Source organism: Glandiceps talaboti, chromosome 10, assembly GCF_964340395.1.
Source record: "Glandiceps talaboti chromosome 10, keGlaTala1.1, whole genome shotgun sequence".
In the NCBI taxonomy this organism is placed as follows: Eukaryota; Metazoa; Hemichordata; class Enteropneusta; family Spengelidae; genus Glandiceps; species Glandiceps talaboti.
The window spans coordinates 10,204,638-10,223,267 of NC_135558.1; the positions used below are offsets into that span (position 1 = coordinate 10,204,638).

An 18,630-nucleotide genomic window follows, 5' to 3' on the forward strand; every position below is an offset into this window, starting at 1 on the left:
TTCTGTTCTGTTTTAGACCATGTACAAATTTCCTTTCTGCTCTCTTTAGACCGCATACAAATTTTGTTAGTTCCTCTCCCTGCACATACATCAGTGCTTTTGTAAAAGGGTGTAAAATCCACTTTTGAGTACCCAAGATTTTCAATGAGTTTCAACCTAAATTATGACAAAAGGTATGCAAATTTATGCAAATTTTGACCTGACCTGACCTCTCCTCTCTATACTTAAACCAGTGTCCAACTTCTCCACCAAAAATAATCATTTAACTTCTTTGTGTGAAACTACTATCTTCCCCCATATTTGTTTACAAACTGTATAATTATGTACATTATAGTAATTTGTTCCTTTTTATCATGATTCTTTACATGTCATTCAATGATAAAATCTTTCCCTCATTCAACAAAATTTTTCACATTTTACATACCAAAGATCAAAGCTTAACCTCAATAGTCAAAGAATGTAATCACACAGGTGAATAACTTCTAATGGCATTTAATTTTCAGTGAAATGAGTACATGCAGTTGCCCCAGAGTTTCTAGGGTTTGATTTTCATTGACTTATTACATTGCGTAGACATTCTAAGTCAGATAATATTTCATCTTTTGATTTTAATTCAGCTGATAAGAAACCATAGCAACACAAGTTTCCCCTGAAAATGAAAAAGTTCAGGGTATTCTGCATATTACATTTATTTTTCACTCTTTATCTATGTGATAAAATGTATTTAGAACTTTCGATATCTGGCCAAAAAATAAATGTCAGAATAACTGCAGATTGAAGTAACTAAAGCATCAAAAATATCCTGGAACACGTCCCGCGCAGTTGCATACTGAGAGTAAATGATGTAAATTGGTCCATATTAGGGGGTCTGACCCTATGCAACCCCTTAACTTGATTACAATTGTATTGATTACATACTAACAGCAATCTTCCATGTCTCCACATAGTCTGTGAGAAATAAAGGTATTGATGACCTCCTTTACTTAATGTATAGTGCTTGTGATAAGGATCGATATCACTGTCCAGTTTTCTCTAATTGTTTTTTTTAACAACGTCATTTGTTTGTATCAAAAGTGATCTGACTCCCTGTGAATCAAAGCTTATAAAGTAAACATTGACTACACCTCTACCCTCTAAATTAACCTCTGACCTCTACAGTGAATTTGAATTTGAGAAGCAATCAACTTCAATAGTATCCATGATTTTATGTTCCTGTTGTTATGACATAGAAAGGCCAGGGAATATGCTATATTATCTGTTCGAACATGTATATAAACTTGCATGCGGTTGTAATTCTTTAAAGTCAGAGCTTTCTTTTCAGATAAAATAAAAAATAATCCTCTTCGTAAGACATGTTGTGCATCTCAGATGGTGCTGTAAAGAGGCCTGTGCCACACAACAGTCGTAAGTATCTATGATGCTACGCTACACAACAGTCGTAAGTATCTATGACGCTACGCTACACAACAGTTGCAAGTATCTATGTTATGCTACACAACAGTCGTAAGCCTATCTATGATGCTACGGTACACGACAGTTGTAAGTATCTACGATGCTACGCCACACAACAGTCGTAAGTATCTATGATGCTACGCTACACAACAGTCGTAAGTATCTATGACGCTACGCTACGCTACACAACAGTTGCAAGTATCTATGTTATGCTACACAACAACAGTCGTAAGCCTATCTATGATGCTACGGTACACGACAGTTGTAAGTATCTACGATGCTACGCCACACGACAGTTGTAAGTATCTATGATGCTATGCCACACAACAGTCGTAAGTATCTATGATGCTACGCTACACAACAGTCGTAAATATCTATGATGCTATGCCACACAACAGTCGTAAGTATCTATGATGCTACGGTACACGACACTCGTAAGTATCTATGATGCTACGCCACACAAGTCGTAAGTATCTATGATGCTATGCTACACAACAGTCGTAAACTTCTATGATGCTATGCTACACAACAGTTGTAAGTATCTATGATGCTATGCTACACACCAGTTGCAAGTATCTATGATGCTACGCTACACAACAGTCGTAAGTATCTATGATGCTACGCTACACAACAGTCGTAAACTTCTATGATGCTATGCCACACAACAGTCGTAATTCTATTTTGATTTGATTTCATTCTATAATCCATCCCTCGGGCAAACAGCCTTAGATACAATCAGTTATTGCCAGGTAATAAAATTGGCAGTATTGAGTGACTAACAAGTACATGAAGGTTGTTCATGTAATGGGTATGAATGAAGCAAGGTTGCAGACAAAATCAATATATGCCAGATAGTTTCCTAAAAAATCCATCCTGCACTTATTTCACTTTTTTTTGTATTTTGTGATTTTCATTGGGTGTACATTTCATTTTCATCTACAGAAAAGATACAAAAAAACAAAATACAGTTATTAATAAATGCTTAGTTTAAATATTTTATTAGGGGAGTCCTCTCACTTGATTATTCAACTTTTAAAGTTACAACACCTATAATATTTTAATGAGTTTATATTGAGCAGCATAATTGGCAATATTAAATATTCCAAGCTTGGCAGCAAGGTTGACAATCTCTGCAAGAAGCACAAAACAACATTGTACATGTATTTATAAAGAACAGCATGACCTCTGCAAAATATATAAAACTAGATAATTTTGCCTCTAGAATATTATATGATTTTACAGTTTTCAGCCGGTTCTCAAAGACTAATTTTTACTAATTACCAGACTGGTACATTGTGTTCATATACAAAAGACAGCATTTTAGTCGCTACTTATTTTTGCATTTTTTTCCAGTGACGTAAGTGAAAATACGTCCCTTTATAATGAGTGAAAATTTCCAGGTTATAAAAAGTATACACCACAGTATATTATAAATCAAGAATTATCTTTCTCTCTTTTCAAATCACCATCAATACACATTTAACTGACTGCACCAAAGTACTTGATGTATGTAAACTCAATTTATAAACACAGTAAATAAATTGCATATTTACTCCCTGTTTTCCACCATATGTCATAATCAGTTTAATCAGTTTTATTTACCCCCCAAAAATATAACTGTTGGTAAATGGGGAGTCAGGAAATAGCTTACACCTACATGTAGTCAGGACCTGTCCCCTCAAATATTGATATACAGAAATTCACAGCAAGGTACTCAATATGACTCAAAATATATTCTATTATGAATATGATTTGATATTGTTGTCAGTGTCCTTTTCATGGTACATATGTTTAGTAATTGGTTCCTGTGTACGTGTTTAGTAATAATCTGGATGCCATTTGTGATGTTGGTGAACTATTAAATCTGAGGCTGATAATATTTCAAAACAGATCTATTACTGAGCTAGTGTGGATTTCATTGACTGTTGCCATATGTTACATGACCAGTGATGTAATATAATCTCGTTTCGGTGATCTGTTATTCTGACAGCTCTTTAGCTGCTTCCTGTCCAAACTGATTCAGGTAGCCATGCCCTCCTCAACAAAAACAAACAAACAAACAAACAAACAAACAAACAAACAAAAACAAAACATAACCAGCATTCCTGTATTTTGAATTTACATAATTACATATATAAAATTACATGTAAATTATCCCATTGTATAGAGTTAATTCCTCTGTTCACTACAGTTGCAAGTGTTCATTTACATAATAACTTCACATGAATAATTATAGTCTAATGTATGTCATCGCTCCCCACTGAAACTAATTAGCTTACTGGGTGAATATCTGTGCAATAATGTGTCCTATTATGTTGTACAACCTCGCTTTGCCAAACACATACGTGGTCCATAAAGATATCGAACAGTCTCAACCCTTCTCCTAGTTATGTGTCGAGTTAACATGTGAGTTGCATTTGTTGTACAGTTTTCACACAATTCGAAGACGAAAGATGGCAGTAAATGACAACTTTTTTTAATTGTGACTTCTTGTCTACATTGGAGACATGGATGAAAGGATGATACACTTCAGAATGTCAGTATGTGGGTGGAGAGGCTTCTAAACTATCCATTCACTTCAAGATAAGTACATCAGGTTAAAAGCAATGAAATATGTATCATGTGAATTGAATTCCCTGTCCAGAAAATGTTTGCTGTGTATAAGATGACATACCATGACAGGATAACACCTTATGACATTTCGTCTACGTTTGAGATACGGATGGTATGATTTAACCTTTATAGTATCCCTTGTTAGTACGTGGGTGGAAAGATGCAACTATTCTTAAACTTCCAGATCTGTATATCAGGTTTAAAGCGACAATGAAATATGTATCATCTGAATCGTATTACCCCTGCAACTTGTGTCAGGCAACATACCATGAAAGTATAAGACAACTTGTGACTTCTCGTCTACATTTGGGACATGGATGGTGTGATTTAACTTTAATTTAATTTGTAGTGCGTCAGTATGTGGGTGGAAAGGCTATTTAACTATTCTTCCATTTCCACATATGTATATCATTGCCAGCAATGAAAATATGTACCATCTGAATAGACAACCTGCAATCTAGACTGAGCATGCTCAGACGCAAAGGACTATGGGATTATCTGTGGTTATTGTAATACCTAATCTGGAGCAACTGATAAAATAAACCTCCTACAATGGTCAGGGTAACTATGAATTGATCATTCGTGGTTACAAACAATATAACAATATTGTTCATAATACTAATTGATCAGCATTTATTATCATATTTCCCATGATGCAACATTCAACATGGCAGGTTTGCAAGTTCCCTATTGTACTCCCTGGTTGTACAATGTATATGTACCACGACAGGATAACACTGAAGTTGTGACTTCTCATTTACATTTGAGACGAGGCTGGAGTGATTTTACCTTTTATGTCAGTACATGGTTGGAGAGATACAGCCATTTTTTAAACTTCTAGATATGTATCAGGTTAATAGCTTCAATGAAATATGCCTCATCAGATTTACATTCCCTTGAAAGTTTTTGCTGTGCATAACATGTACCAAGAAAGGATAACACCTTGCAACTTTCTTGTCTATACACTTGAGAGACATGGATGGAGTGATCGATTTATGTGGGTAGAGAGACTCGATTATTTATTTAAACTTCCAAATATGTATCAGGTTGAAAGTAGCAAAGAAATATATATCATCTGAATACTATTCCCTGGAAAGTTTTGCTGTGCATAACATGTACCATGAAAGGGTAACACCTTGTGACTTCTCGTCTACATTTGAGAAATGGATAGAGTGATTTATTAAACTTTTAAATTATTATATCACTACGTGGGTGGAAACACTCAATTTTTTCTTCCTCTTCCTCTTCCATATATGTATCAGGTTAAATGCTGCAATGAAATATGCAATATTTGAATAGAACTTTCCCTTGATAGTTTTACTTTTATGAGCTAAAAATGTCAGAAATAACACCTTATGAATTCTCAAATCCTTCGGATGTAAATATTGTCAGACTGTATCACTGTTGGGAGATCGTGCTCAGCTCTTCTCCTACTCAAAGTTTTATGGGTTAGGTTGTGTAAAAATTTGTAATAAAACATCTGCAAATCTAGACTACCCTCTGAAGTTTTGAGAAAGGCGTAAGAAAACGGTAACGCTTCATGACTTTTTGACCACATTTTAGGAAGTCATTGCTATGTCTCCTTCTCATCACAGGAAAGCATCATACATGTTATTTGCATTTACAATATGTTAGTTATTTCCAATTTCCAATCAGTGGTTTCTCAAAAGAAGTCAGCAGCATCTGTATTTTCCATGTTCATGTGTGAGTCAATGTGTAAATAGAAATCTCTTATGATTGGATGCAGTCCCAGTAGAGTACGCCACTACAGTAACGTGTATACACTAAGATGACTTCCTCAACTTCAATGTTTCTGTTAAGTCACCATCTTTTGTAAAATTGGGCCAATGCATATAACAGCATATAGGGTGACAGCTCACATGTACATATGGAATCTTAGCTTTAGGAATATATCTATAAGTAGACAAGTTCCTCAAATTCACTGTACCTAAAGTCCTTTGTGAAAATGGGCTGATGAATAACATGTAACTATACATGTATCATATAGTTCCAATATAAGTGTAAAACTTTGGCAGGAGTGACAGATCACATGTCAGGGGTGAACAAATCATTTTGTGAACTGGTGGTCCCCTGGCCAGTGCCTTAAAAAATCTAGTGGTTCAGCTGAAAGAATTAGTGGTCCCAGGTCCCGCTAATGTGAAACATTAAATCTTGCCTATGAATCTGTATATTCAGACGACTTTTTAACATAGTTATTAACAGTAAGATACTGGTCTGATGGACCAGACAAGGTAAAATTTGTGTGGTCTGCCCAAAAAATTCGCGAGTCCCGGACCCAGGACCAGTGGAATTGTTCACCCCTGCATGTACATGGAATTTTAGCTTCCGAACTATATAGTATAGTATACAGTAGATGTGTTCATCAACTTCAATATTCATTTTAAATCATGTCCTTTCTGAATTGGGCCAAAGAAAATATATGAAAGTTCCAACAAAATGCCTTGTAAAACTTAGTTTGGATGCCAACTGTGGTTTTTAACCACAAGTTATAAATCGCAATGATACTGTATAGGAACTAGACTATGTCAAACTTTGACAAGAATGACATCTCACTACAGTACAGTACACAAAATTATTTGGAATTTTAGATTTAGGACTAGTCTGTGGAGAATTGTCTTGGTGTTATATCTAAGCTTCTTGAGGGAGTACTCAACACCAAAACAAGTCCCTGGGCTACTTCAAACCTGCTCTGAGCAAAGAATTCTTTTTAAATTTCACTGAAAAGATGATTGGGCCTATACAATGTGACCATTACTTTAATTTTTTTAATTTATGTTAAAATCATAAATGGTTATGAATATGAACTCAACAATATGTTTCAAGTGGTGAAATTTGTTATTGCTGTTTACTACATTACTTTAGACAAAACCATGACAACACAAAAGGGAAATAAGGCAACCATGACATAGTATGTAATCTGTGGCGAGTACAGCCAATACTTAAATCAAAAGTGTTATACTGTACATGGTTCTACTCTAGGCTTTGTCCTAGGAAAGCTGGCAGCATATTTGCATTAATGACATCAAGCAGTATGGAAGATATTACTATAAGTTTATACACATGTACATATGGAAAGATTTCTATTCTGCAGCTATATACCCTAGGCATGTACCTGTCATGTCATTTCTAAATTTCATTTTTGTTTATCCTCCACAGTGCAAAAGTATGAATACCATGGACATTCACCTCTTCATTAACTGACCAAACAGCATGTAAATGTCCACGGGACACTGTCTGTCCAAATGGGAATATGTAAATCCCATGGACATTAGCTAACCAAATGGAATATGTCAATCCCATGGACATTAGCTAACCAAATGAAGTATGTCAATCCCACAGACATTAGCTAACCAAATGAAGTATGTCAATCCAACGGACATTAGCTAACCAAATGGAATTATACATCACATGGACATTAGCTAACCAAATGGAATTATACATCACATGGACATTAGCTAACCAAATGGAGTATGTCAATCCCACGGACATTAGCTAACCAAATGGAATTATACATCACATGGACATTAGCTAACCAAATGGAATATGTCAATCCCACGGACATTAGCTAACCAAATGGAATATGTTAATCCCATGGACATTAGCTAACCAAATGGAATTGTACATCACATGGACATTAGCTAACCAAATGGAATATGTTAATCCCATGGACATTAGCTAACCAAATGGAATATGTTAATCCCATGGACATAAGCTAACCAAATGGAATTATATATCACATGGACATTAGCTAACCAAATGGAATTGCCAATCCCACAGACATTAGCTAACCAAATGGAATGATACAAAATGTACATCACATGGACATTGGCTTGAACAAAATCGAAAACGGAAACCAACCGGACATTGATACATTGTATAACCAAGCTGCCTCCTAGGTCTTCTGGTTGAACTCAATGGAGGCAAAATCCTGTGTTTTGTTTTCATGTAATTACAAACTGTAAACAAGTAGTCTATAGATTTCCTACCAGCCTGCCTGTAGTGCCATATGGTGTTGTACAATAAAAACAAAAATAACTGTTAACAAATAGCTACATGTACAATCTCAAACTGTGCAGTATGTTCTATCACTGCAGACTAACAATCATGACTTTTTGTAGTGGAGTTCTATCCCTGCAGAGAAACAATTATGTCCTTTTATCATTTCAACCAAACAACCCAGTTAGAACCTGATCCCATCCATTCTTACACTATAGGAACTTTTACTGTCACAGTGTTGTTGTCGTTGAAGGTGATACCGTAGACTTCCTGATCAGTTATGACTCAACACAAAGCAATGCTGGAGCACTGATTGACCACACACACACTCAAAAACATACACATCACATTGTCAGCTCAAAATAGAACTTCATGCTTGGACTTTGTTTCCTTTGAATGTCAGTGTTCCTGCATGACATTGCACTGTGTTACCCATTAAGTTTCAATGGCAATGCATCACAACTATGCATATACAATAACATGTGAACATACATTCACATGCACTTGTCCAGAGACTTGGCTATATAGCTTGACTTACCTGGACTGGCTCAACAATATTGTCAAGACAGATATTACGTGATTTAAGTCCGGCTTGAAAATGGAAGCCAGATAGCAAAGTCACTAAGCCACATTTACACACACTCTTAAACATCACTCAGTAGGTACATATGTATATAAAACTTTATCTACACTTTGTACTAGGTACATAAAATTTTACCAATGATATGTGTACACAGGTGGTAAATAGGGCATTTCATACCTTGGTAATAACTTTCAGTTTTACATCGTCAGTTCTCATCTAGAACTCATCTGAAGACATTTTATGTCTTTCTACTTCACAGGAATACAGATTCAATGATGCTATATTGCAGTGTTTTTGTTATGGGCAAACAGTACCAGTAGGTAAAATCTACCTGACTTTCCCTTCCGTTGTTTTTTTGCACCAGGTTCTGTAAAGAACACAATTTGTTACAACGCATGAACATTTTGTGCAAATTTTACCATATTTCCTCCATTTTACCACTTTCCAAAAACAGAATTGTCACAAAATTTGGTAATTTGAAGATATCAATGCACTTTTTTCAATAATGCTTCAAAAATAAATTTTGCAAAAAGAATGCAAATTAATATTTCCTTATATCTTCCAGTATCCTGTAAGATATGATAGCATCTACCAAATCATTTTTTAGTTATTTTAACAAATATTTTTTTTTGGTATTGTTATATCAATAACTTTATGAAGAAAAAGAATACACTTCAAATAATTGTCCTGAACACAGTTTATTTCATAATACAGCAATTAAAAATATTATTTTCTGAACAAAAAGATATTTTTCCTTTTCATTTTAAATAACATCATCTAGAAATCTGGAGAATTCATTTCTATATAATTCATACTAATATTTTACTTGTGCTGTAATATTGAATACTTAGGGCATTAACAACCATTGTTTTATCTTAATTGACTAATCAATCAATAATTAATTAATTAGGCAGCCATCTAGATAATAGATTTTATCTTGTGGCATGTACCTGTAATGCATGCCTTATGACGTTACAAAATCAATCGTCAAATGAATGTATGACATGTCAATAGTGTGCCTTCTAGTAATAGCCATTGAATTTTGTTGTTGTGTCAAAATGTGAAAAACGGGGATATCTTGCAAGTCATCACATACTAAGATATAGGGGAACACTACACTTTGGTGCGACACTAGAAATTGTGTGCATCAGTGGTGTGTCAAATTGGCTTAATAATAGAGGGCACACTGAATGTCACATAGGTTGCACATCCAGAAAATGAATTAATATGCGGCTGTCGACATGTCAAAATCATAATGTTATGATTAATGGTTTTTGTTTAAACCCAAGCTAATGTCAATATTGAGAAAAATTACTAGAAGTTGGTGATAAGAAATATGTTAACGAACCAAACATACTGCCATGTATTTATTTATAGTTTAAGTATATACTTAGTGTAGATTCTTAATTTGTCTATTGATTTACACGGGAAACATGCATACTGGAAACCAATTACGGTAAAATCATAACAATTGATCTGTCAACCCCCCCCCCCCCCCATTTATCTACATACATACTGGAGCCCGGTTACTGTAAAATCATATCATTATCACTTAATCTGTCAACCCCTACCTCCGCTACCTCCCCCAGTTACCTACATATATACTAGAGACCAATTACTATAAAATCAAATCAAATGATTTGTTGACACCCCCCCCCCCCCCCCCCATTTATATACATGGGAAGCATACATACTAGAAACCAATAAAATCAATTGATCTGTCAACCCCCAGCCATTTATTTGAAACAATATAGTAAGCTGAGTTGGTCTCTGTCTGAAAGTCTCTTGTGGATTTTTTTCAGATCAAGTTTAGATATACACTAATATACTTAACATGCCTATGATAAATAATCTTTACATGTAATATTTTTTTGTTAGCATATGAGACACACAGCCCTACATAAACATATAGTTGACAGTATTCCTATATTACTATCTGACAAAGAATTTATATATCATAATTATATTGTATACTGTGAGAAATTTGATGGAAAGGCAGACTCAGGTACATATTATATTTTAACACATTTTATATTAACATCCCAAAAAGCTGAATAATGTCGACAGCACACAGCAAAGCAAATTGCAATTTGTGATATTCCATGGACTGTATTATAACATGAATGCATGAAAGTATTTTATCCATGAAAAGATATGTTTGAGAATGTAAAGGGCCTCAGAGTGATTCTTGCGTGTGTGTGACATGTATGAACTAATGTAATGGCATATGAACAATACCTTGAATAAACACTCAAACACAAATCGCTATCAGTAAGTATCTCACACATCCAAATTATACAATATAGACATCAAAATATACAGTGTAATGAATATATTTCCAACTATTTACCAAGAGTATGTTGTTGAGTAAAGTTTAGATACGTCAATCACAGTAAGGATGACAGGAAGGCATATATACAACACTTCTCTTTTCGCTAAAATAGACTCCACAAATTTTATTGACAGTGGTAACAGTTAAAAGTCTACAATACTGACAGTAATGTCATTTTATTGACAGTGGTATTACGTCAACAATGCTGACAATAATGTCATTTTATTGACAGTGGTATTACGTCAACAATGCTGACAGTAATGTCATAAATGCAGACAGTGATTTGAAACAACTCGACTTTTTGTTCAATACTATACTCCTGTTGATACATGAAATCGGTATAGAGGACTTTGTTTTCTTTTTTTCTGTTTGACACATTTTAATGATTTTGTGAATTTTATTTACAGATGCTGTATTTTATGCTAAAATTTTACCTGTGATATCTGTTACATTGAAATGTTAAAAACATTTTGTTTATTTACTATTAAGGTAGTTGCAGACATTTTAATTTGTACATGTTGACACAATACAATCTTATCTGATATCACCTTATTTTTAGACTGAGCCATTGTTATATTAAAGTTTCAACTTCAGAAAAAAAAATCTAATATTTACAGATATTCAACTTCACAAACCCTGTTCCACTGCTACTGAACTAGATACTTCATAATAAATTAATAATTTTCCTCGAAGTGAAAATTCATGTCTTGGTAAACCATTGTATTGAATTGAACTTTAATCTTCCAAGCACAAACTTGAAATTTGTTCACGAAATTTTCAACTGCCCACTTCAGTTTTTGTCAACAGATTGTTCAGAACAAGTGACCTTAATGGATAGGTGAGCCTAATAAGGGGTCATAGGTGCTCATCATTTATCATTTTAATAAACAACGTTTTTATCCTCCTCCTATCTTCTTTGACATACTTCTATTACAAAAGCATTTATCTCTGACTGAAATCATTACATATAAGTCCTGTCCTAACATAGAATGTTGAATCAGTTTGACATGGTATCAAAGTCGGTTCTCTTGTCCCCACATACACTAATAACAGTTTGAATTGATTTAGTTGCATCATTTGAAACCACCATGGGAAGGAAAGCGGGGTGTGAGTTTGAACCAATTTAAATAATCGGTACAAAACCATCCCAAAAGCAAAGTGAATCAATTCAAATTCATTGCTCAGTTTGCTTGTGGGGGACAGCAACCAGCTACCAACCAATTTAATGAATCGATTCAGCTTGTATCCATTTTGAATTGATTCAGGTCAGGACAGGGCTGTACTTACTGATCCAAATGAGATAAACTTCAGGTTTTAGGAAGGAGAATTATACATATTGTGATGACAGGGAAGTCCTGATATTTTATTTAAAGCTATATATAAGTCAAGGGGATTAACTTTGATTATTTGCTCAAATATAACACAACAATCTGAACCAAATAAGAAATATTTGTACTTTGGTTAGTTTCAACTTTAAGTGTGTACACAGCGATTACTAACACTTTATCAACATATAGCTACCATACAAGAATTTCAGCATTGCACCAGTGAAGAAATAAAGCTCCTCTTTTAGAAAAAAAATAACTTTAATACACAAAATTATTATCTTCTTATCATCTTTAACAGTTATAACTGTCAGTTTTTGTATTCAAATATTTTCTTCACCCATTTGCAAACTTTTTTTCAAAGGCGTTTAACTTTGACATCTGGAACTGTACCTTGAACTGATAATCAGTATATTTTATATATTCCCATTGTACCAAGTCAGAACTTGTTAAATGTTTTTGAATTTTTATTTTTTCAGATTTGACATATGTACAAACATGATAATAAATATAGACATATTCTTCCTTTTTTTTTGATATTCAAGCGAGTTGATTGTATTTTGTTCCCCTCTGTATCAGATCACTACTTTGTGTATGTTCTCTCAGTCTGAAGTTAACCAGTCAAACGAGCGACTGCACCTTTCTGAGATATTCAACAACAATTTTACTAAGTTTATTATATTCTCTTCCATTCTGTAACTGGTTAAAGGTTTGTTTATATTTTCTGAATTGACAAATTTTTTGTGTTGTTTTAATATTAGTGACATCCAAACATGAAGTCCATCCAGTCAAACGAACAACTGCACTTTTCTGAGAGATATTCAACTTCATGAAACTGTTTTCTAAAGTTAAATATATTATCTTCCTCTGTAACAGTAGCAGGTTAAAAGGTAGTTGATAATTTCTGAATTGATAATTTTTTTGTGCTGGTTAGCAATACTCTGAAATACAGTCAAACCAGTCACTGCATTTTTCAGATATATTCAACTTCATGAAACTGTTTTCTAAAGTTAATTATATTTTCTGTTTCCAACTGCACAGGATCAGCCAATATATGAACTTCTATCTAGACAGTATGTAAAAACAGCATGACACATTTATAATAAATTAGTTGTAATTGCCAGAGGAAATACAGGTACTTTTCATCTCAGATTGAGTTTCATTCATTTTACCACATTAAGTCACTACACAAGTACCGTAACTCTGGCAACCATGCATCTTGTTCGCTCTATTTCTGCCATTTTATTTTTTCAATTTCTCTAAAATTTCCACACTTTTTTTTCATTTTCTCTATGTTATTATGCTTTATCCCAAAACAATGACTCACTGGATTTGACAAAATCAATCAAAATACTAACCCTAGCTATAGTAGTGTTTATACTGAAACCATCAAATTTAGAATTAAAATTAAAAACACTACAAATCATAAAAATATAATGTTCACAATCACCAACAAAATCAAGTCAAACCTTTCCCAATCTCAAAATGTTAAGTTCCAGAATTTTTTTTTTTTATAAATCTAAACTTTCCATAAATAGCCATCCACATACCTACCAATCTTTCAGAAAATATTTGACCATGGCCTTGACTTAGCAGCATGTTATTTGTTTTTTGACAATTACATTTATCTATTAATTAAATATCCTTTTCTTGACTAAAATTTCTGTAAAAGCTTCTCGACAGAAATTTCTGGAATGAATTATAACGTGATCAATATTTAAGAGAGAAAATGAATCTCAGTAATTTTGTTTCATATTCCCAATCCGACTGTGCTGCCACAGCTGTGGGTATAATAATACCGCTTTATGAAAGACTATTTGAAATGCAAATTCTGGTCGATTGAAACATTCTGGGTAAATAATAAATGAAAGTGCCACATCACTGGTTGTGATTTGGACCGCAAAGATGTAATTAAAATGACAAAATTCTAAAACTGCACACGTATTGATGATGTCATTAGAAAGTTAACACTCCTTACAGATTGCGTTTGAAAAAAAGCTGTATTTGTTTGCATTTCATCTCATGTATGTTTAAATTCATTCTTAAGTCATTACTTTCTCTGTAATTACGACAATTGTCAAGCAGACAGAAATGAGTGATGTTATGTACTCAATGGCGACAGCTGTGATGAACGTACTGAAATGAAACGTCCAGGTTTCACGGAGAATATACTGAAAATAAACGCACATTTTGAACAGTGCTACAAAGTAGAGAAAATACAGTGTCAAATGTGAGTTTTACATACATGGTGTTACAACAAAGCAATGAACCATGTTTGACTGCATGAAATGAAACACCAAGGTTTACAAGGGGCTACAAAGTAGTAAATGTACTGATATCAAATACGAGTTTTACATGGTGCTACAAAGCGATCAATACTAACATAAAATGCTAAGATTTACATGGTGCTATTAAATTCACAAAGTAATTACTTTGTGAAATGCAATGCAAAAGTTTCAAATGATGCTACACAGCAACATACATATATCAAAACCAAACAGGAGTTTTACATTTGCTACAAAGTGACAAACATATTGAAATGACATAATACTACAAAGTAGTGCATACAAAGTAGTAGTACATTACATGTACTCCAGTGTTTGTCAGAATCAGAATCGAAACTGGAATGAATGGATACCACAGTGTATTGGCTCATATACACGATGACATAACAACCAACCAAACCCTTTTGAATTCCGGTGAAGAGAACATACAGAGAACATCACTCTTAACCTTCTTTGACAAGTTCACAATGACTTTCTACATACCTGGAATTCAGTTACACAACAACAGTACTTGAATTGGTAACTATTTGTTGGTATACAATGTATATACCCTTGTAATACACAGGGGTTGAGACACGGCTCGTTTGAGACACCTCTCTCTGTGGTGGGCTCTATCCTTGCCACACACAGTTCAATTTATGCTCTGTTGATATTGTCAGTAACAGTTACAAGTCCCTGGGTAGTTTGGCAGAGTCGCAGTAAAACTGTAGAAACCGTATCTCCACTATGTCCTCAATATTTGCGGTATGCACGCTGGTCTGCTCGTCTAGAACATGCAACTCACTGCAGAGAAACTAATCTGGTCAGACTCCACCATTATTTTAATAGGGGTGACTGACTTATCTTATGGACAACGTAAGTACCGTAACCCATGAAAACTACACAAAACGTTTTACAAAGAAACATTTCTATGTATATCATTAGAAAGTTTTATTCCTTTCTGATAGAAAAAAGAATAATTACCATCATAAATTTGGTAAAATGAAGTATAATAATAATTACAAAACCCCTTACACATAATGGAATGAGCTGAATCAAATGAGGTCATTCTTTGTTTAAATCATGTCAATTGGTCAGGATACCGTACTTTGATTTGCATTGTAATGTAAATATTTCTATTCTGATGTAAATGAATCAATAAAACCGTAAAATGATTGATTTTTTTGGCGCCTTTTCCTTCATTCATAGGGTATTTCCTAAGTCAGAGTTTAAATTTTTAATGATACAACTTTACTTCTAAAGTGACTAGAGTTGGATCATTGAACATGTAAAATACCCAGTGTAGTATTATATGTCTACTGTTGTCGTACATTTATATATGGCGCCATCAATTAAATACTTTGTTTGCAATCCTTAAATTTCCAAAAAAACCTACCAGGCAGACAGGAAAAAAAAAACACTGAAAAAACACAGTGTCATGTAAAATTCACTTTTCTGTTGATCATTTTCTGTTTCTACCTAAATTTATGAAATGTAAATGTCAAAATCCAAAGTTTAATTGTTGTAAACAACTATGTAGAGACATTTTAGTTGTGCTGACAATATTTGAACCTTCTTTCCATTTACAATAATATTAAATACGGCCTTGCATGGAAATTTTGAGCAAAACGAAATGTGTCCATTTTTCTAAATCTACTGACAAACCTACCCAGCAGACGACAAACAAAGAATTTAACTGATGGCACCGAATGTGGATTTTACTACGAAGGCAACAATGGAATTTACTCTTCACATCCCATCAGATGTACAGTTGTGAAGACTATATTTCATGAAATGCTGGTTGACGTTAACCCTGCAACTTTCCTCCAGCACACATAACAGACATATCTTTTTACAGATGTCTTTAATAATGTTTTTTAAATATTTACATCAAAATCTAGACCTTCAGTCCAATATTTTGTTTTTTTTAAAAAAAAGAAAAAGAGACATATGTGTAGGTGAATGTGTGTGCATGTGCATGAGCATGTGCATGTTTGTATGTATGTATGTATGTATGTATGTATGTATGTATGTATGTATGTATGTATGTATGTGTGTGTGTGTGTGTGTGTGTGTGTGTGTGTGTGTGTGTGTGTGTGTGTGTGTGTGTGTGTGTGTGCGTGCGTGTATGAGAGGAATGTATGTATGTATGAAAGATGTCTTTCCAAAGTCAGCTTCATTCTGAGTTGTAGTTTTAAAAGAATAAAAAACATTTCCATTTATCTTCTCAACAATTTGAATATACAAACCGGATAGATGAATAAATATCAAATAAAAAGCATCTCAGTGAGCGTGACAAACTGATTGTTGTTTACCCTCCTGTAACAATATTTAGCTATACACAAGTACCAAGTGTTTATAAAAGTGTACATGAGTCTGAGTAAGTAATAGTTTTTGTCACCGGCATTTTGACTTTCAAATAATACAGATTTCAGCTAATGTCAGTCTGAATTTTCACAACAAATGTCACCTGCTTGCAAGTCTCCAAATACTCACACTGTCAATTTGATAGATATAACCTACAGCCTAGACATGCGAATGACAGACACCACTAGATTTGATCAGCTCATTACTGGCCTGTATAAAGATCTAAGAAACACACTCCAAACTCAGAATAAACCCAATTAACTTTGAAAGTTTGGAGCATATAGTTGAGGTTAAACGTACCTTTCTTCTCCTGGGGCTTTGACTGACTGATTAACAAACTGTGTTGGACATTCTTGATGCATATTTTACATCCTTTGAGAACAAAATGTTAGATTGTTGGTGATAACAGATGTAATCTGTAAACTTTAACACTCTAAATGTCAATTTTAAGATAAAATCTATTAAATTCTGAGGCATGATAACATTCCACGGAAAAACCATTCAATTTCAACAATCTGCATTCTGATGAAATTGAAGATAAAGAAAGTGCTGCTTTTAAAAGCGCCCTACAGAAGTTTACCAAATTACAAAACCTGTCACTAGAGGGCGCTATTCAATTAGGTAGAAGTCTGTTTCTGATAGTATAGGATGGTGGGGCAAACTGATGACAATCTGATGTTGAAATTTGCTCAATTTCTTTCTTGGATGAGTTGCTTGACACAGAATGATGACAGAAGAAACAGATGACAATAAAAAAAAGGAAATAAACACCATAATTTGATCCGATTGGTAGACTGCTGACTGTCAAATTGGAATCATTGAAAATATAATTATGTAAAAACATAATACAAGTGGTATACTTCAAGTTGGTCAGCTTGACAATACATAATAGCATTATCGCATCCTCACATGACATTACTTTCAAACTGGAGGTTGAGTTTGTAGTAAACTGAACAAAGTAACCAATTACAACCACTGTCAGTGTGTGATAGATTACTACTGACATGCACTAGCTGTTCCCCAGCACAAGATTTAGCTAGATTTTCGGTATAATTTGTCTATGGGAATATACGTGAAGAGAGTGATCGTAGAAATGACAACATAAAAGTTATATCATGAATACAAATACAAGAATACAACACAGGATTTGTATCTATTTGTGACCGCAATAGGATGATAATTAGTACAGACCACCCAGTATAATCAGATTATAACAATCCTACTGTGAAATCATGTAAACATGTTTCAATTTCCATCTCTAAATTCACTGGAGAGTTGCAAGAGAAATGTGGCAGATGCCATAGGCATATCGTAAGGCTCAATTTCCACACAAGACATCCCATAACTCCTTTGGTTACCTCCCAAAATCCATTTATAAATTACTAATCATAATTCATGCCCTCGTTTTTTGCTTAAGGTGACTATTAAATGGTATGTTCCATTGTGAATACAGTTTTTTCCATCTATTATTGCCATCTTCTGCCATATAGTAAATTAAATTCCCTTGTCCAACTTCATATCTTAGATTCAGGCAACTTAAACTTAACGTTGAGATCAACATGACCAGCGACGTCGTCTGTAAATCAAATATACGAATATATGGTTGCAAGATTGATATAAATTTAAACATTTTGAAAACAAACATGGTAATATAAATGGTAACATATGTCATGTGAC

At 33.9% G+C, this 18,630-nt stretch overlaps 1 protein-coding gene across 1 annotated transcript in view; it reads right to left on the reverse strand.

Moving 5' to 3' along the window:
• The window catches only part of LOC144441377 (ras GTPase-activating protein nGAP-like), a 166,169-nt gene extending 151,059 nt beyond the window's left edge, over positions 1-15,110 (reverse strand). Inside the window, exon 1 of the mRNA XM_078130938.1 lies at positions 15,091-15,110. The gene's annotated coding sequence lies outside the window, so the exon portion shown is untranslated. The remainder of the gene's footprint in view (positions 1-15,090) is intronic.
• Positions 15,111-18,630: the final 3,520 nt, after the last annotated feature.